The sequence below is a fragment of the Bufo gargarizans genome, chromosome 2 (genome assembly GCF_014858855.1).
Source record: "Bufo gargarizans isolate SCDJY-AF-19 chromosome 2, ASM1485885v1, whole genome shotgun sequence".
Classification (NCBI taxonomy): Eukaryota; Metazoa; Chordata; class Amphibia; order Anura; family Bufonidae; genus Bufo; species Bufo gargarizans.
In genome coordinates, this window is record NC_058081.1 from 75926935 (window position 1) to 75948927 (window position 21993).

At 43.8% G+C, this 21993-nt stretch overlaps 1 protein-coding gene across 1 annotated transcript in view; it reads right to left on the reverse strand.

Annotated features, from left to right (window-relative positions):
• LOXL2 (lysyl oxidase like 2) overlaps positions 1-8877 on the reverse strand; it is a 56910-nt gene extending 48033 nt beyond the window's left edge. Inside the window, exon 1 of the mRNA XM_044279202.1 lies at positions 8749-8877. The gene's annotated coding sequence lies outside the window, so the exon portion shown is untranslated. The remainder of the gene's footprint in view (positions 1-8748) is intronic.
• Positions 8878-21993: the final 13116 nt, after the last annotated feature.

Genomic DNA, 21993 nt, shown 5'->3' on the forward strand with positions numbered 1-21993 from the left:
AAAGCTAATCAATAAGGATGGGACTGTTCTTCTAAGGCATAGTTCACACGAACGTATGGCTTTCATAGTTTTTTTCGGTCCGTTTTTCACGGATCCGTTGTGTTTATGTTCCGTTTTTCCGTTACGTTTTTCCATATGGCATATACAGTAGACAGTAATTACATAGAAAAAATTGGGCTGGGCATAACATTTTCAATAGATGGTTCCTCAAAAACGGAACGGATACGGAAGACATACGGATGCATTTCCGTATGTGTTCTGTTTTTTTTGCGGACCCATTGACTTGAATGGAGCCACGGAACGTGATTTGCGGGCAATAATAGGACATGTTCTATCTTTCAACAGAACGGAAATACGGAAACGGAATGCTTACGGAACACATTCCATTTTTAATGCGGAACCATTGAAATGAATGGTTCCGTATACGGAACACAAAAAAACGGCCCGTACACTCGCAAAAAAAAATTATCGTGTGAACTAGGCCTAAGGGTAAATCTATAAATGTGTGATTTTTGGGGTATATAACTGCCTCTCCATGCTACACAGACTTGTTTTAGCTCCCCTATTTAGGCCTCTTTCACACGGGCGTTGCGGGAAAATGTGTGGGTGCGTTGCAGGAACACGCACGATTTTTCAGCGCGAGTGCAAAACATTGTAATGCGTTTTGCACTCACGTGAGAAAAATCACGCATGTTTGGTACCCAAACCTGAACTTCTTCACAGAAGTTCGGGCTTGTGATCGGTGTTCTGTAGATTGTATTATTTTCCCTTATAACATGGTTATAGGGGAAAATAATAGCATTCTGAATACAGAATGCATAGTAAAATAGCGCTGGAGGGGTTAAAAAATAAATAAATAATAATTTAACTCACCTTAATCCACTTGATCGCGCAGCCCGACTTCTCCTTCTGTCTTCTTCTTAGCTGTGTGGAGGAACAGGACCTGTGGTGACGTCACTCCGGTCATCACATGATCCATCACATGATCTTTTACCATGGTGATGGATCATGTGATGACCGGAGTGACGTCACCACAGGTCCTGTTCCTCCACACAGCTAATAAGAAGACAGAAGGAGATGCCGGCTGCGCGATCAAGTGGATTAAGGTGAGTTAATTTTTTATTTTTATTTTTTTAACTCCTCCAGCGCTATTGTACTATACATTCTGTATTCAGAATGCTATTATTTTCCCTTATAACCATGGTATAAGGGAAAATAGTAATGATCGGGTCTCCATCCCGATCGTCTCCTAGCAACCGTGCGTGAAAATCGCACCGCACTTGCTTGCGGATGCTTGCGATTTTCACGCAACCCCATTCATTTCTATGGGGCCTGCGTTACGTGAAAAACGCACAAAATAGAGCATGCTGCGATTTTCACGCAACGCATAAGTGATGCGTGAAAATCACCGCTCATGTGAACAGCTCCAAAGAAATGAATGGGTTGGGATTCAGTGTGGGTGCAATGCGAAAGGGGCCTTAGGCTTTAGGCTACATGAAAAACGGACATGTGATCGACTTTTTTTAACGGTCATAACACGTCTGTGTTAAGACCAATGGTAGTTTATGGGTTTATTCACACGGCCGTTTTTGGGATGGACAGTGAATAAGGGACGTCAAGAAATAGAACATGTTCTATCTTGTTTGTTTTTTCACTGACCGACTGCCCCCATACAATTGAATGAGTCAGTTTTTAACGTCCGTTTCTCAGAAAGGCATCAGATAAAAACATACAATTTAGGGAAGAAAAACATAAATAAGAAAGATTGTAAATTTGGTGCTATCTGTATCCCGAGACAAGCTTCATGCACTGCCCAGTCTGATGGATCACACATTGACCGGATTTGTCATGTAATCATCTATATTACTACGGTTTGGGGATCATGTTACTGTCATTGTTTACAGAAATCTGGAGACATAAGGTTCATTTTACCCAGAAAATGGAACTAATTAATAGCAGGAAAAATGTCCCTAGGGCCATCAGTACAACAAGAAAATGCTTTAAATAATCTTGACCCTCGGTGATCGCCTCCAGCCATGTTGAACGTGCAGTTGGAGGATTGCTGATTTTGTTGATCCTAACTCATTGTAGAGAGTGTACAGCACAGACCAAGGTGGTCTATAGTCTGTAGATCTAGAGTTTGAACAACCTCTACTTGTTAGAAGCGTGTATGAAAATTAGTTTTTACAACAATCTCACAACCCCTGGGACAATATTAGGGGGAAATGAAGTGCATTTTCATGGCTATACTTCCACCTTCATGCTTCCGGTAATCCTCTCTGGTCTTAAAGGTTTACACGCCTTTCAGGTACAGAACATTTGCGTCCTTGCTACTTGGCCCTGTCTGTGACATCCAGCACACATCTGATAAAGAAAAATATATTAAAGCATCTTTAAAGCCATAGTACTGAATATCCTAGGAGTTTAAGCTTACGCATTTTGAACCTAAGTGGTTCTTTGTCGTAGCATGCTGGTCATATACATTTGAAAGTGTTCCCAAAGAACACAAGGCTCAGACATGTTGAAATCCAACAGCCTGATCCTTATTTCTCCCAAAATCTGCCATCAGAGAGAGTCAGGACTCAGGAGGACCCCATATACAATAGATGGTTCGCGTAGGCAATATAGGATGTTCACTACTATGCTTTTTTAACCATGGCTTAGCAATGTTTTTTTTTTAATAATAGACAAAATTAGCATAAAAAAATAACATTAAATCCAATACAAAAATAATACTAAGATAAAACAATACTACAAATCCAATACTTGTATAATTATAATATCACCACTATTATTAATTATCATGTGGTTTTTATAGCAATAAATTTAGCAGTTAATTAGATAATAATGTTTTTGTTTTGTTTTTCACCAGAAGTACTGTACTCTTAGGGGGGAAGACCAGCTTGCCATAGGTAAGCATTATTTCAATAGGCTGTTGAGTGTGGTGCTATTTTTTTTGCAGTTTTAACATTTATTCATGACCTGTGAAAGTCATTAACCTTGATATAGCAAGCCAGACCCTGCATGTCGACTGCCGCCCCTGGTCTGAATAGAGGCCAGAGGTTTTAGTAGTCAGCAGTGAGGACAAAAAGCATCTGTAGCAGAGGAGATCTGAAGACCCTGAGGTTATTCAACATCATCCTGAAAAGTCATTTAGTAATGAGAGTGCTGGTGGGAGGTGGGACGCAGGCAGGAAGGTGGAGGCTGGAATGATCGGGAAAGGAGAACGTCAGGAATGGAGAGTAGACAAAAGGGAAAGTGATAGCAAACCACTCTACAGCTGGTGACAGGTTTTGCGTTCAAGTAGAACTACAAAGAAAGGCCTACATGAGAGGAGAATTGGAGGCCATGCATGTTATTTGGCTAAAGGTATATAATATGATGCCCTTTAAGTGACCTAGTAAGGAATGTGCCCCGGGCCATCTGTCATCCATGTGTGTACCTAACATGTACAGTTCAAACATTGTACATTCCCTGTACATTCCTTAACCATGTACTGTACCAGCCATTGATGACACTCAACTAGATGGACTGTACCAAACATTGCTGTCCCTCAACTAGATGGACTGTAATGACCAATACTGTCACTTAACTAGATGGACTGTACCAACTATTGCGGTCCCTCAGCTAGATGGACTGTATCTACCATTGCCATCACTCATCTAGATAGACTGTAATGACCAACACTGTCACTTAACTAGATGGACTGTAATGACCAATACTGTCACTCATCTAGATGAACTGTACAAGCCATTGCTGTCACTCAACTACATAGACTTTACCAACTATTGCGGTCCCTCAGCTAGATAGACTGTATCTCAGTTGGAAAAACTGTAATGACCAATGCTGTCATCCAACTAGATGGACTGTACTAACTATTGCTGTCACTCATCTAGATGGACTGTAATGACCAATACTGTCACTCAACTAGATAGACTTTCCCAACTATTGCAGTCCCTCAACTAGATGGACTGTATCTTAGTTGGAAGGACTGTAATGACCAATGCTGTCATCCAATTAGGTTGCTGTCACTCAGCTAGACAGATTGTACAGACCATTGCTGTCACTCAACTAGATGAACTGTAGTATACTATTGCTTGTGAGTCGAGTCGGGATTAATAGCAGTTGGTTGAATGATCATTTGACCAACATCTGTTGATGGAGTATTGTCACCTAAAGGGAATCTGTCACCAGTTTTCTGCTTTTCTCACTTCTAAACCCGAAGAGCTCCAGCACATGCCAATGAGCCCCCATATTCATGAGCTCGCGGCTCTCCTCGCCCACCTGCCTCTGATTGACAGCTGTTTTTCCATATGAATTAGCAGTTGGGTGCAGAGAGCCGTGAGCTCATGAATATGGGGACTCATTGGCATGGTCTGGAGCTGTTCAATAAAACAGTTTTAGGACACCATAAAACTGCTGACAAATTCCCTTTAGAGGAGTTTTTCCAAGATACAGACTTATATTCCACCATATCCACAGTGAGGGACGGACTGCTGGGAGTCCCACTAATCATGAGAATGGGGGTCCTGAGTATTCTGAATGAATAGATTAGCTATCTCCTGCATTATCTGCTGGAGATAGATGAGTACAGTGCTTGGCAATCCCCAGGAGTCCCACAGAGAATGAATGTAAGTGGCACTGCACATGCTTGGCCACCATTTCATTCCCGTTCTCGTGATTGTCAGTGGGGCCCAGAGGTTGGACCCTGACAATGAAGCACTTATTACCTATCCTGTGGATAGGGGATAGTTTTATATCTTGGTATAATCCCTTTATGGCTAAAGATCCATATACAGTGAATACAGAACTTTTAGGGCAGCAGGGTGGGTCAGTGGTTAGTACAATTAGGCTGTGAGCACCACTTTGGACAGAAACTTGTGGCAGTGATTTACTGAAGGAGCGTGACATCATTTGGTGCAGGTAGTTATAATGTATTAATAAATAATAAGAGGGTAGCATCGTTCCATATTGCCCTTAAGTTCTACCAAAGGTTTAGTGAGAGTTTAACAGAAAGAAACCTTTCATAACTCATAAGTTGTAAAATAAGCTTCAATGAGAGTAATATAATATCTCAATGCTTGCAATATGGAAGAAATCATGTTTTCAGTCTACGTGTCTTATGGTCTGCTGCACAGAAATTGGAGATGTACATTTTTATAAGAATGTTGGCCAACAAGTCTGTACACTACATATTGTATAAAGTTAATTAAACGTAGCACATTTCCAGCATGATTTCTCCTTCCCAGATCAGAGGAGGAATGTGTCTGGGAGCAGCAATCACTCTCTATGTGTCCTCGAAGCATGTGCTTTATCCTGGAACAAACCCAAGAAGCACAGGACATTGACAATACCTGGGCCGATGCATAAAATAGGGAAGATAGGCTCTAATTCAAGCAGAAATAGGCACAATCTAGAACCTATAATGAGCATTGCCTTCATATTTGAGGCATGATAACAGCACAAGATATTGGGTGTCTGGCGGTTCCCATAAATTGTTGACAAATGTCCAAAAGAAGATCTAGAAGATCTTGGTAAGCATCACAGATGTGTCAGGTCATAAATGGTATCAATTTTCATAACAGAGGAAGCTCTCATAAACACCAGGGACAGCTGTGGCATTTTATGATGGGAAACAACCATTACTGGATAATCAGGCCAGCAGAAGGTTTTTCCACCAAGGCAGTAAATCATTTTGACAGATGGGTTATTTGAGGCAGATGTTACCAATGTGGTCAGTTATTGAGGGAACTGGACATCTAAAAAATATGTTTGTTAAAAATGATCTAAAAGATCCTCCAAAGTCCTCTATGTCAGATGTTAATAAGATCTCTGTTGGGGAATCCCTCTGGTATCTGCTCTAGGGAAGAAACCAAGTCAGTCATATTTGATAGTCAAAGCCTATTCTATGGTCCCACTGGAGGCAGATCCGCAGGTGTCTTCAAGACACTTATCTCCACCTTCATAGAAATGGTTAGCCAATCACATTAATGGAAGATTAGTTGATAACAGTCCATGGTTACCAAGAGACATAGACCAGTGGACATCCAGCCAACAACATTTGCTGGTCCAAAAAATGATCCCCTCAGTTTCACCAAGGGAGTCATTTTCCTGTCCCTACTGGCCTATTCTCCATTGGTTTAGTGTCACTTGGACTTGAATGAAAACTATGCCAGCCAAAAATGAGAATTTGGCCATAACAGCCAATCAGAACAAAAATTCTATAAACCTAACCCAATGATAGTTTGTTTGTTTTTTACATTAGAGGACAGTCTATCTTCTCATTGGTTCCTGTATGACCTGTTGGGACTTCTTTACCTTCAAGTACATACATAATCCAAGTCCATCTTCCGAGTGAAGGTGGTGGAGACACCATTTACTTACATTCCAAAATGTTGGGTGAGTATTTTAAAAAATGTTCATCTACTAACTATCAAATGGTTGAAAATTTGGAAAAGATAGCTCTCTAGCACAGGCCAAAAAAGGCTACATCCAGTATTTAATGGGTATGACCTGGCCTGTACATTGGTACCATGGGATCAGTACAGACATTGTCCCATTGTACTCCATGTCACTTTTCCTCTGTGACTGGAATTTTTGAGGAGCATTAGACGGAGGGAAGGAACCTGCATGAGACACAGACCATTAACTCCCTGCATTGCCAGAGTTAATACAGAGAGGAGCAACCGGCTGTAATATTCTTCACAGGCAGGAAGAAGCCCTAATTGGTAAACCAGAGGAGTCTGTGTAGCTGGGGTGGGGGTCCACACGCAGGAGTGCTCAGTTTTCCTGCTCTATACATTATAGCCTCTATACTGGCATGTGCTTGCTTTGCCTGTTATGGCTAACCTCCGACACTCCAGCTGTGGTGAAACTACGACTCCCAAGATGTACACTTGCTTGGCTGTTCAAGGAACTCTATAGAAATGAATGGAGCATGCTGGGAGTCGTAGTTTAACCACAGCTGGCGTGCGGAAGGTTAGCCATCACTGGCTATGCTATCCATCCTTCACGGGCATAAACAATGAACAGCCTTGTTAGAATTTTCCCAGATCGCCCCAGGAATAAGCTTCATGGGGGTCCTTGGTAGATCTCCTCCATCTATGGTGATAGCATTCTACATTAACAAGCCTCGCGGCTCATACCTATATATGTGTCGCCACCTTAATATGATCTGCAGAGTATCAACAACAATTACGCTCCCTTCACATACATTGTTTTGTTCATGGCGGTTATTTAGGATATTTTGCATACAGTATTACTTATACAGAGTGCAGACATCAATGATGGGGCGGGAAGGTAGGGATAGACAAGATGTAGAGAAGTGAAATCCTTCACAGCTTCAATGCTGGCGCCAGTATCTAGTAATTGTCATTATCAGCTTCTTTCTCAGCAGAAGTTCAGAATAGTGACCATAAAGATGAGAAACCACTGCAGAGCATCACTCACATAAGACTGGGCAACATCTGCAGAGCATCTCAATGAAGATGGGAAGCTCATTAGCTACATATCGCTGATAGGGACGCTATAAGCTATGTCACTTCTACAGAGCATCACTCCACAGAAGGAGTGACCTATACACTACACTCACTGTGTTATGTATAAGTGCTACAGAGCATCCCTCCTTATAGGCTCTATAACGTCTGCAGGGCATCACACCTTACAAGAAGTATATTCTTTATGTATAGCTTCAGTAGAGCATCACTCCATTAGGCTATATCATTTCTGCAGAGCATCACGCCATACAAACCACATATACACTTCACACACCATAAACATGAAGATCATTACTCGTGGTACATCAACTTTATCCACCATGAACTATGCAGCACATAGAGAACATCCATTCTCCTATAACTACTGCAGAGCATTACTCCATTAGTGACATATGCAAACTTTCTGTAGAACTTTAGCCCATACAAGAAACATTGTACACTTTACTCACATCGGCCATGTTTCTTCTGCAGACTATCACTTTATACAAGTGATAAATACTCCCCATAAGCTATATAACTTCTGCAGACTATCACTCATCATAAGCTATAATAGTGCTGCAGAGCATTACCCTATAAAAGTGACAACAACATGTCACTTAGTACAAGCTAGTTAGCAGCTGCAGAGCATTGCTCCATCCCATATAGATAAAGGAGCATCATTGGATCTGTAAGGTCACAACCCTGACCTCTGCAGTAAATTCCTCAATGAATCATGTGCAGAACATTTCTCTCTAAGCTATGTGAGGCTGAAGAGCATCTCTCCCCATACACTGCATACATTCTATGTATACTCATCTATGTGACACGTGCAGAACATCTCTCCACCCATATACTGTATAAAAGTGTATATCATGTAACAACTGCAGAGCATCTCTCCACCCATATACTGTATAAAAGTGTATCTCGTGAAACAACTGCAGAGCATCTCTCCACCCATATACTGTATAAAAGTGTATCTCATATAACCACTTCAGAGCATCTCTCCACCCATATACTGTATCTCATGTAACATCTGCAGAGCATCTCTCCACCCATATATTGTATAAAAGTGTTTGACATATAACAACTGCAGAAAATCTCTCCACCCATATATTGTATAAAAGTGCATCTAGTAACATCTGCAACAGATGATGAAACAAATGTTGGCACTGGTAATGGGCACTTACTTTCAGGGCAGCTACTACCCCTACTATCCCTCCAGCACCCACCCTCCCTCCATGTGCACTGTGTAGTCTGTGTAGTGTGCACTCACAGGTCAGCTGCAGTTGCAGGTCCCCACTGGTGGAGTAGCCTCTCAGGGTCTCTGCTCAGTCCTGGGATGATGAGGGTCCCTGGCCGTGTTATGGAAGCTTTCCCTGAAGTCTCCAGCACACTTTTTGAAATCACGGAAGCCTCCCTCCCTCTCTCCCCTCCTCTCCCCTCCTCTCCCAGCCCCCAGCAGACTCTCACATCCTAACCAGTGAGCTCATACATAGGAGCTGTGCCGGACTGGGCTCTGAGGGGTTAAACGTTAGCTAAGAAATCTTCTGACTTGGGGCTTATATAAAATGAGCACAGACTGGTGTGACACGCCAAACTGCACGCTGCACGAGGTATACAGATGTAGCAGAGCTAACTTTATCATGTAACTGTTTGAGGCTGATACCAGTTACGATAACACAGTCTTAAGCTGGGTTTACATCACGTTTTTATTTATCCGTTTATCGTATACAAAAAATATAAATGTTTAACGGATGCCTCAGACTGATGCTATACAGTGGCATCCGTTCACCATATACGTTAACATATAGAATCGGACTGTGCCGGATACAACGTGGTGTGCTGCGTTTTAGTATTTTTTTTTTAAACGTATACGTCAAACGGAGGCATAAAACGTGATGTGAACCCAGCCTTAGCTATAATTCTAGAGAGATGATCCCAACACCATCCATCTGTATGTGCTGTGTGAACGCAGCCGCTTATTGTATGCATACATCTTTTATCACAGTGAGGCCCAGAACCAGACACCAGAAATGATCTGCTTTTTGGTCTATCTATCTATCTCATATCTATATATCAGTAGCGGAAGGATCACACGGGTATATTTCATCTATTTCATTTAATGTTTGTGTGTCATTAAAAGATATCGACAGTATCCACTACAACAGTGACCTCTACAGTGCCCCGCCCCTTAACACTGACCCCCCACAGTGCCCCGCCTCCTTAAAATGGGACCTCCATAGCAGCCCACCCCTAAACAGGGACCTCCACTGTACCCCGCTCCCATAACAGTGACCTCACAGTACCCTGCTGCCCCTTTAATAGTGGCCTCCACAGTGACCTCTACAGTGCCTGCCCCTTTAACAGTGACCTCTACAGCGGCCTGCCCCCTTAACAGTAACATCCACAGCACCCTCCCCTTTAACAGTGACCTCCACAGCGGCCGCCCCTTTATTAGTGACCTCCACAGTACCCCATTTCCTTAACAGTGATTTTCACAATAACCCGCCCTCTTAACAGTGACCTGCACAGCTGCCCCTTTAATAGGGATCTCCACAGTCAACCGCCTCCTTAACAGTAGCCTCCACAGCGTCTGCCCCTTTAACAGTGACCTGCATAGCGGCCGGCACTTTATTTGTGACCTCCACAGTACCCCGTCTCGTTAACAGTGATTTCCAAAATAACCCGCCCCCTTAACATTGACCTCCACAGAGCTCCGTACCCTTAAAATGTGACCTCCACAACACCCCGTCCCCTTAACAGTGACCTCTACAGCACCCCGGCCCTTAACACTGACCTCCATAATGGGCCATCCCCTTAACTGTGACCTTCACTGTTCCCTGCCCCCTTAACAGAGACCTCCATAGCGCCCACCCCTTTACCAGTGATCTCCACAGCATCCCGTCCCCTTAACAGTCACCTAAACAGCGGCACGCCCCTTTAACAGTGACCTCCAGAGCATCGGCCCCTTTGTTAGTGACCTCCACAGTACCCCATCTCCTTAACAGTGATTTCCTCAACACCTTGTCTCCTTAACAGTGGCCTGTACAGCAATCTGCCTCTTACACTGACCTCCACATCGAACCGTCCCCTTAACGGTGACCTCCCCAGAAGCCTGCCCCCTTAACTGTGACCTCCACAGCACTCCGCTCCCTTAACATTGTCCTCCACAGTGCCCTGCCCCTTTAAAGCTGGCCTATAGCAGTGAAGAATACTGGCTGGATTGTTATGGAAACCTGGTGTTAATCTGTGTGTAACATCCCAGAGTGGTGTTACCACTACTGCACCCTGCTACTATCTCTAATGGGCTAATGTAATGTCATCTTATGTATGTCTTTCCAGGTCCTCCACAATGTGCATTCCTAATCTGTTTGCAACTGTTATGTTCACGTAATGTGCCTGGCTTGTACTACTTCCTGCAGGAAGGGTGGGGACCAGTTAGTTCCAGTCTAGCTTGCCCCCTCCCAGGGGAAAGGTTTGCAGGGACACGTCCCTGCTGGACGTGACCATGCCAGCAAGAGCACCTTAAGCTCTGCTGGCCATGGAGGCCAAAGCTTGAAGCCTCAGGAACCAGGAGGAAAGTTCCCTGGCATAACCTAGAGTCAGACTCCACAGTGAAGTGCAGCAGACAGAAGAAGCTGAATTATACAGCCAGCCTGTCAGTACAGCAGAGTCAGAGAGAAACAGATATAGCAGAGTGGAGTTTGCCTGCCAGTTTCATGCTAAAGCCTAAAGGAACCAAGAGAAAGCCTGTAAACCGTTTTGGAAAACGTTTATTCAAAGTAAAACGGCCATTGAACTTCATCTCAAGGTTTGGACTCAAGTTATTCTTTAATCCCTCAATTATCCCCCCTATTTATTGCTTCAGAGCCAAAGCCTGGGGTCCAGCCGTATACAGGTAGGAGCACCGTGAAACACATAAAGAAACATTTTAGGCCGCAACATACCACTCGGCATTTCCTATTAAACCTGGGACGCGCTATATAGAGGGCCCTAGAGTGAGGCACCCGTTGCATGTGTGTATGTGAAGACTAAGGGCCTGTGAGCTTCTATTGGCTGATAAGGGTCATGTGACCATGTGTATGGCAGTTGGGATAGGAGGAGAAAGACCTGCAGGCTCCTATTGGCTAATGTAGGTCATGTGATGGTGCAATATTTGCTTTATTGGGGAATATCTCAGGAACGGTATACGCTAGAGAGCTGAGATCTGGTCTAAAACCTTTCCGGACACCTGATCTATCTATGTGCCAAATTTCGTGATTGTAAATGCGACGGTGCGGATTCCTTTAGCGGACATACACACATATACACTCAGCTTTATATATTAGATATATCTATCTATCTATCGGCAACTATGCTATTTATCCCCTCAAACTTGTTGCCCAAAGCAACCAATCACAGCACAGCTTTCTTTTTACCAGAACAGTTAATAAAGTGAAAGCTGTGCTTTGATTGGTCGCAACAGGCAGTTTTTGAGGCCTACAGATACTTCTGTAGTCTTTGACTTGTAATATATAGTATAGATTACAGATGAGCCCCGACATACCAGGCGGTGCCAAAGCGTATGGGTTGCCTGGCTGTGACCCTTTTGTCCTGTAGGATATGTCAGGGGTCTTATGGGATCCTTTGTCCATGATTTATATTACTCATTTACTCCTGGAACATTTTTGATCTCCCTGGAAACCCAGTCTTATTACTGGGAGGTTGAGAGGGGGAGTCAGTCACGTGTGGAATGAGAACTGTCAACGTGCTGCGTCCGTCCTCCAGAGGGAAGGCTCCTTATAACATTCACATATGTTCAGATAAGATGCACGTTCCTGATGTAAGACCTGTATTACACCAACAGATTATCTGACAGATTTCCTGACCAATCATTGGTTAGATGGCCAATTACACACACAGATCTTTTGTTATACACATCAACTATTGGTCTGTTTGGAGCCAGAAGCCATGAGGCTCCTGTGTCTGCCACAGTATTCAACTGTATCACGATCCTGAAAATGGTAATTTGGGAGGGCATCTGTGGTACTCAGCTGGGTAAAAAAATGTAACTTGATGCTCCCATTAATGTTGAGAGCGTCAGACTGTTAGATACCCAGCGGCCTCAGGAGAGCTTGAGTGGCCCCCTGGACAACATCCCACTGGGAAATTTCCCTGTAGGGTCTATGGCCAGTCCACACATGTGCAGTCCTCACACCAGCCCATTGAAATCCCATACCAGACCCCCTCCTATATACAGATCCAATTCCCAGACCAGACCCCCTGTATAGTCTTCAGACCAGTCCCCTCTGTGTACAGTCCTCAGACCAGCCCCCTCTCTATATAGTACTCAGACTAGGCTTCTCTGTATACAGTCCTCAGACCATCCCATTACACACATCCCTTTCTTTATACCAGACCCCCTCCTATATGCAGATCCAATTTGCAGACCAGACCCCCACTGTATAGTCCTCAAACCAGTCCTCTCTGAATACAGACCCAAGTCTAGAACCCCATATACAGTCCTCAGACCAGATCCCCATTTATACAGACCTTAGACCAGACTCCACTCTATACAGGTCGCAGAACAGACCTCCATTTTTACAGACCCCCATCTATACAAATCCGAGAACCAGTGGCGTACATAGAGAAGTAAGGGCCCCATAGCAAGGAACAAACCAGGCCTCCCACACAGGACACAAGGGTTTTGGTTTCTGCCTAAACCCTTTTCAATGACCCTTGGGCCATTTATTCCACTGCTTCATTTTCTAAAAGTTCTTCCTTTAGAGGTTAGAGTCCTGACCAAGTTTTCACCTCCAGTAGAAGAGGAGATGATCCCAACTAAAACTGGGCCCCATAGCAGTCGCATGGTCTGCCGCTATGGTAGTTACGTCCCTGACGAGAACATACCCCTCATTTATAGAGACCTGAGACCAGACTCTGATCTATACATACCATGTAACCCCATATACAAACCTCCCCCTCCCCTCATTCTACAACTTCCATCTGTACAGATGCTACATCACATGTGGTTACTCTTTCCTCATTCTAGCATGCCTCTTCACCCCCTGGCTCTGCCGTACGCATTGCCTGGACACCAGTGCATGTGTCATGATGTTGAGTGCAGCAGCGCTAGGAGTAAAGAAGAAAGATGGAAAGAGAATTTAAAGACCCAGCATCAGGAGTATTGCCTTCTTTTCCATAAGTCCCAAAGATCACCATGGCGGGTACCTGTAGTAAACAGTCCTCTGCCATGCCTGCTGTCCTGGTGCTTATCAGTCTGGACCTCATAGCAGCCGCCACAGCTGTAGGTACGCCCTTGCACTGGAGCATTATTACTTGTTTCTAGGAAACCTAGGTGACATATATAACGAGATACAGTCCTGATGAAAAGTTTAAGACCACTTGAAAAATGGCAAAAAATCATATTTTACATTGTTGGATCTTAACAAGGTTCCAAGTAGAGCTTCAACATGCAACAAGAAGAAATGGGAGTGAGACAAAACATTTTTTGATCATTCAATTAATTGAAAATAACGATAAAAATGAAACAGGCTGTTTTTCAGCTGATCCAAATTTTAGGACCACATGCCTTTAAAAGGCCAAATCTGTGCAAAGATGTGGATTCATTGTCATTTTCTGTCAGGTAGTCACACGTTGTGATGGCAAAGGCAAAAAAACTCCCTTTTTGAACACGGTCGGGTTGTTGAACTGCGGGACGCAGTACGACAGTCATTTGGAATTTCTTAAATGATCCTGAGGGTTATGGAACAAAGTCAAGTGGAAGACCCAAAAAAATGTCACCAGCACTCAGCCACAGGATTCAATTGGCTGTCCGTCAAGAAACTGGATGATCCTCGACCCAAATTAAGGCCCTTACTGGTTCTGACTGCAGCCCCATAACCATCAGACGGCATCTGAGACTGAAGGGCTTCAAAAACAAAAAACGTCTTCAAAGACCTCGTCTCCTTGAACGCCACAGAACTGCTCATTTGGACTTTGCAAGAGAGCACCAAACATGGGACATTTAAAGGTGGAAGAAAGTTTTAATCTCTGATGAGAAAAAATTTAACCTTGATGGTCCTGATGGTTTCCAACGTTACTGGCATGACAAGCAGATCCCACCTGAGATGTTTTGTACGCGCCACAGTGGAGGGGGTGCCATAATGGTCTGGGGTGCTTTTTTCTTCAGTGGAACAATGGATCTTCAGGAAGTGCCGGGGCGTCAAACGGCCGCTGGCTATGTCCAGACGTTGCAGAGAGCATTCCTCGTGACTGAGGGCCCTCGTCTGTGTGGTAACGACTGGGTTTTTCAACAGGACAACGCTACAGTACAGAATGCCCGCAGGACAAGGGACTTCTTCCAGGAGAATAACATCACTCTTTTGGCCAATCCTGCGTGTTCCCCTGATCTAAATCCAATTGAGAACCTTTGGGGATGGATGGCAAGGGAAGTTTACAAAGATGGACAACAGTTCCAGACAGTAGATGGCCTACGTGCGACCGTCTTCACCGCTTGGAGAAATGTTCCCACTCACCTCATGGAAACCCTTGCATCAAGCATGCCGAAACTAATTTTGGAAGTGATCAACAATAACGGCGGAGCTACTCATTACTGAGTTCATGTTTGGAAGTTGGATTTCTGTTTTGAGGGGGTGTAGTTTTTTTTGGAGGTGTGGTCCTAAACTTTTGATCAGCTAAAAAACAGCGTGTTTCAGTTTAGTCGTTGTTTTCATTAAATTGAATGCTCAAAAAATGTTTTGTCTCACTCCCATTTCTTATTGTTGCATGTTGAAGCTCTATTTGGAACCTTGTTAAGATCCAGCCATGCTAAATAGGATTTCTAGCCATTTTTCAAGTGGTCTTAAACTTTTGATCAGGACTGTATAACCAGAGGCTGTCACCCAGCATTCCAAAAATGTATTATCATAGGTCTATTTTGGGAAATGCCCTATGGGGCTAAATCCCTACTATGTGTCTGTGTAACCTAATAAAATGAAGTAGACATTAGTGTCACTCTAGAAAAAGCAGAATCATAATCCCCAGGGGCAGGGTCCTATCAAATTTGATGAATGGACATTTTTTGGGGGACCCACTCCCAGTGGCAGTGCATGGGTAACTTACACTGGACATAGACGTTATGTTGTGGCAGATCCCACTGATGACAACGTGTGTCTGAGAATAGAGAACACTGTGCCCCACTGTCTGTTGTTGGGGGATAATGGTTTGGCAACTTAATGTAACATGTTTTATCCTTTCTTCAACTATAAGATAAGTGTTGCCAGATGTATCTTGCAGATGCTCATCCCTATGGCAATAAACATGCATGCTCTATTATCACATTTCTCTTAGCAGCACTGGCAGGAGAACTGATCTCTTAGATGGTGGAGGGCAACATAGCTGGGGTGCACCTAGCCTTTCTGCTGCCTGAGGTGAAAACTGCCCCCCCCATGCTAATTTCCAAACCTAACCCCTTTGCCACAATGAAAGCACTCATTGCCCATGGCCCTTCCGCTTCCCCCCTCTTGCCCCTACCTGGTGCTGCCTGAGCCGATTGCCTCACCTGCCCCACCCAGTTTCCCAGTACACATGCATCAATCACTGCCAGGCAACTCAGAACTCAAAGTGCATCGCCCCAGATTTATGATGAATTTACAATTTATTTTTATTAAGCGGAAGAAATTTTTATAAAAATAAATTGTAATAAAATATTTTCCCTTGACCTCACCTACTTTTTTTTGACTTTTATGTTGGAAAAAGTAGAACCAGTGCTTCATGAATATGGCCTTCTAAACACGTGCTAAACACCATACTTCGCAATGAATTTAGACAAGACAACTGCTGTATTGTCCTAAATCACTGCTACCCTTCAGGTAGTATATTACTAAACTGACTGCTTGCAGCCACCACTAGGGGGAGCTCAATGCATAGGAATTTATATCTGCAGGTAACAATGACTGGAGTGGAAGCTGCCTGTAATAATCACTATTCACTAAGCTTCCCCTAGTAGCGGCAGCATGAAAATGTGATGTTTTCATGTTGGAAACTGAAGAAGGAATTCAAGCTGGTAGCAGTTGAATGGTCGGACTCCATTGAAGGTATGCCACTGTTCACATGGACTACCTGTCCTTGAAGACCCATCCATATATTCCTTATGTCCATATGCCAGCAGCCGTACTAGGAATCCACATTATTTCCCCCTTTACTCCAGGGGTCTCTTCCCTCATCCAAACTGGACGTCTTTATCAAAATCTCGTCCCAGAAGTAGTCACTTCTGCTGTGGGGTGAGGAACACAAGAGGGTGAGGGTCTCCCTGCGATACTGAGCTGCCGGTGGGCATCCTATCTTATTATTACACAGACCCGAATGGTCCTTTATTGAAAGCACATGTGCACTGCGTACATGAGATCCGTGAGATCCGTGAGATCCGTGAGATGGGAATCCACTCACTTTATTTCAACTTTTTTTTGTGAAAAGTACTATCCGGATTACGAGCAGATCCAGTATGAGAACGGGAGATACCTTTGGTTTGTATATGGATGTAGCAGAGCTAATTGTGTCATAAGCTAATGTAGAAGGTTTTCTGCAGTCCTAGGTGGACTGTAATATCACCATGTGTTGTGCCCAATTGCAAAATCAGCTGTTACTCCAGCATATGTAGAATAGGGTTAATGAGCGCCTGTACATTACCATTCACTATTATTAGATGTGACATTCCTGCGGTTTTATAAAGGTATCTGTGATTTCTAGTACTGTGTAATTCACTGTACAGTATTCTATGTCTAATGTCCACGTGATAAGAGAGGGTTGGAAGTAATTATTTAACCTCTTGCCAACCTCCAGTTATACGTCCGGGCAGTCGGCAAATATCTCCATTTCTAAACATCCTTGCAGAGATCACAGTGGCACACTCATCGCTGTGTATAGAGATCAGAAAGCGGCGCTCTAGTGCCAGTGGTCAGACCCAGATCAGCTCCGCAGCGAGTACAACCTCTCTGGTGGCCGTATTACCCTGTGACTGGGGCTAATGTGTCAGCACCAGTTACAGGAGAAATCACCAATAAAAAATGTAATGTTAATTTTATGAACTTATGAAGAAGCACAAAGTGCAAAAAAAAAAAAAGAAAGAAATTGAAATAATAATAAAATGCCACCACACACCACAGCTTCTGGCCCAACCCTGGCGACTACAACCCATACATCCCATACGGGTGCGTAACTACCATAGCGACAGACCATGCAACTGCTATGGAGCCCAGGGCAAGAGGGGGCCCAGTCTTAGTTGGAATTATCTCCTCTTCTACTGGAGGTGAAAACTTGGTCAGGCCTCTACCCTCTAAAGGAAGAACTTTTAGCAAGTGAGGCAGTGGAAAAATGGCCGAAGGGTCATTGAAAGGGGTTTAGGTGGAAACCCTTCTGTCCTGTGTGGGGGGCCTGGTTTGATCCTTGCTATGGGGCCCTTACTTCTCTATGTACGCCACTGATCCCATATATCAAAGCAACCGTTATGGAAAGGGGTCATACAAAGACTATTCTTCCCTTTAAAAAATATATATATTTTCCTAGTTATAAAAAATAAAACCATAAATCATGTATGACTGAAAAAAAAGACGTAAACATTAATTATATAACCAAATAGGAAAAAAAAGTTATGGCTTTTAAAGATGCATGTACTAAAAAAATCTGAAAATGTGCCTGATCAGAAAGGGAGTAAATGGCCCGGTTTGGGAAATTAGGAAAATGATGTAAGAAGACACAAGAAGAGATACACATGAAAGCTCTAAGGGATGACATGATACGTAAGTGAGACCACATATCTGACAATGGACAAAGGGCAGCTGGCCATTGACCTATGTCCCTGGGGAATGGCCAGACTGTAACCCAACACCTTCTGTCAGAGGAAACAGAGATCAAATTCCCCTGTAAATTCCTTTGCTTCTTTTGGGATACGTGGTCTCTGGTGCCTCCTTCTCTTCATAGAAATAATATAGGACATATCTTATATCTATGACCAGTATTAGTTGCAAATACAACTTCAGAATTTAAAAATCTCTTGACAACATTGTGACAACACAAAACCATTTTCTAAGCTTCTGTTCTTACTAGTGCCATGACCAGTGGCGTAACTAGAAATGACTGGGCCCCACAATGGGCCTCCCCGAGCAACTTCTTCTCAACGCTCACTCCTGTGGTTAGTCAGACGAGGCCCGGCAGCCTCTCCATCTGTTTCCTACAGTGTCATTGTATATACTGTCATTGTATAATACTGTTGAGGGGGTCCTGACAATAAAAACTTTTAGAACTCCTCCTGGATGGGCCTCTTCTGAGTTCAGGCCCTAAAGCAGCCGTTTCCCCTGTTTCCCCTATAGCTATGCCCCTGGCATGACAGTTATACATATGTTTTCCTGGGCTGGGGTACTGACTCTCCTTTCGACTAGCTGTGTATGGAACCTTAGGGCAATGCTCCATGGGAAAATTATATGCAAAGATGTATCTTCCAGAAAAAGGGAATCATGTCACAAGTGCCACCTTTTAGAATTGGTTTCCCCTGGGAGTCAAGTCAAACTTTTTATTAACAAAGTTTGGACCATAATAAACCTCTTTTAATGGATCCTGATGGACCTCATTGACTTATAATCAGGACTGTAAGTATTTCATCAGTGTTCTGGTACCTTTGAAGGCAAGAACAGCTCTTCAGACGTGTGGAATCAGAGATACAGTAAAAGAAACTTGCAAAAACCAATTCTAAAACCAAGCTTTAAAAGGGTGTTCCAGCTTTCTTGACGTTAGTAGCAGCCTGTCGGACATGTTGGGAAAAAGAAACACACTCACCTGGCTCCTTTCTGCAGTCTTCCGATCCCCATTCTGTAAACTTCCAGACAGAAAGGGTCACCTGAGCCACTTTAGTCAATGACTGGCATCAGCAGTGACATGTCCACAAGTGGAACGTTACTGCTGGGACACATGCCGCTCGGGGATACTTAATGCTAAGCCTGATTGCTGTGGCGCACGTGATCCTGCTTTCTGGAAGTTCACAGGGTGAGGACCAGAAGACCTCAGAAGAGAGCCAGAATGGAGCAGTGGAGGGACACGTGTGGCTTGCAACTTCAGTTGAGCAAAGCTCAGCATAGATGTGAGACAGGGGCGGATTGGCCATAGACCCTACAGGGAAATTACCCAGGGGGCCACCCAAGCTCTCCTGATGGCCTCAGGCGAGGTACATAATGATCTGATGCTCAACGGCCACAGTTGCTCTTCTGAACTGTATTACCGTCCTCATGACATTATTTTGTGCTGCACTGTTATATTTGGTTCTGCTGGGGCGGTACTTTGTGTTGCACTATGGTATTGCTAGCCCTGTCTAATTCTGTTGTCCCTGCCTACTTGTGTTGGCACTGCCTACTTACGTTGCCCCGTCTTCTATGAATTTAGTCCTGCCTACAACATGGGGCCACTTTTAGTTTTTTTCCAGGGCCACTTTAAGTTCCAAATCTGCCCCTGATGTAAGATATTAGGAAATGGTGTCACATCTTTCATGTACACTAAACGTCCTATTGATAAATCTGTTTTGATAGCTCTTCTATTCCAGAAGGGAATGAGACAAAATTTGGCGCAGTTTGGCACATCTTGTTTTCAGAAGATTAATCTACCGCACTTAGTCCGTACTATGTCTTAGTGAAAAATGAGGTGTGGCCTCATATGCCCAAATTTTGGTGCAGAGTAAGTCGACCAATAAGGGTTACCAATGTGGATGTTGATGGGGATGAAAGTCCCAAATTCATAAGCTGCAGCCCCATGGAAATTCTTATGGCCGTGTCAGTGTCTGTCTTAAATGCTGTGTGTTGATTTCATTGCATGAGCACTTGCTGAGAATATGCACTTAGATACTTGCCATTCGTCCACTGCCAGCGTCCTAGTCCAACAAAACTCTGTGCATGTTACAAATGCATCCCTTACATAACACCAAGCCCATGGTGTGATGGTGTAGCTGGGAGAGTCTGTGGGTCATGTGCCCTGATTCATTGGCAAATTGGGGTGAGGATGCCAACAAGCCTCTCTGCATTGGCTAGGGACGTGGGTAGGGCCAAGGAAAGCCTTAGCACAAGTCTTCCCTCATGCAAGTACAAGCAAGTAGTTAATAGGCATTGTTGCAGAGTTCCACCCAAAGGAAATTGTGGCCATGTTATCCTGCAGGAAGAAAAAGCTCCTACCCTGAGATCACTGAGTTGCGTGGTCTACATGGGGATGACTATATAGCGAGGGGGGAGTGTAAGCAGCTGAGTGTGACGTTTACACGTCGGTGTTGAAACCTCTGGCATTCCATTGACTTCTGACCAGTACGTGACCATATCAGAACTGTCATGTGTAGTATCTATAATGATACTACTAGAACCAGCTCCTCAATTTGCATACGTTGGCCAAACATAACTATATGCCAGTAATTGTGCACACATGTGTCTGGCAACACTATATACTAAAGGCAAATGTCAGATCAGTCATTACAGGATCCATTGTTGTCACCACCAGATGATCAAGGGTCACAAATCATGGGACTGAACTACAATGTAGTAATAAGTCCAGCCTGGAAAAGTTTTTTTTAAGCTTGCTGGAATTTATTGCTGACATTCCCATTGTAATGTGCAATAGCAGGGGACAGTGCCAGGGATAGCGCTGTGTCAACCCGTGTGGGTACACAACCTCCACTGCCAGGGCTTTAGTCACATGAGGAAGGTCTGAGATGCTTGGTCCTGTGTTGCAAGATTCTCATTTGCTAATGAGGGCTTATGAAGCAGAGTGGACTCCATATAGAGGTGGATATACATTTGCAGGAGCACCTACCTGAAGCTTCTGTAGGACCTGCAGAAAGGCGGCTTAGGTTGGTCAAATACTTTCTTTGTTGCAAAACTGTACACTTCACACCTCCATTTTACAGGAAAAGGCATGAGGGTCTTGAAGCCCTTCCTGTGCCACAGGTTGGGAAGGGAGAAGCAACGGTTGCCATTGTTGTACACCATCAGACCCTGAAGTTGACACAAATTAATTGGCAGTTAATTGTACAATATAACTGAGATTGTCTTCTGCTGGAATTTTTGGGGACCATTATTGTGTTAGGATGGGCTCAGTAATAAATCATATATGGTACTTTGGAGGGAAAGTCCAACCCAGTCCAATACATATCAGAGAAGGTGGAGGAATCCTGCAGCCAAGGTCCAGGATGGATGATGGACAGATAGATAGATAGATAGATAGATCTAGTTTACGTCATGTCTCCTAACATTAAATCATCATGTGTACATAGTATAAAAGATTTTATAACATTACAGAGAGAGATGACTGATGCAATGACCGGGACTGGACCACTCCTCTACTGTGACATCTATAATATACAACTTTCAAATGTCAGCATGGAAAGAGATCATGGATGTTGGAGAATGGATGAGAGTTTCTGGAAATCTGGAAAAGAAAAAAGCGGAAGTGATGACGGTCACAGAAGATAAACAGATTTTGAACATGTTCTCCAACAGCTGCCTTCCCTCAT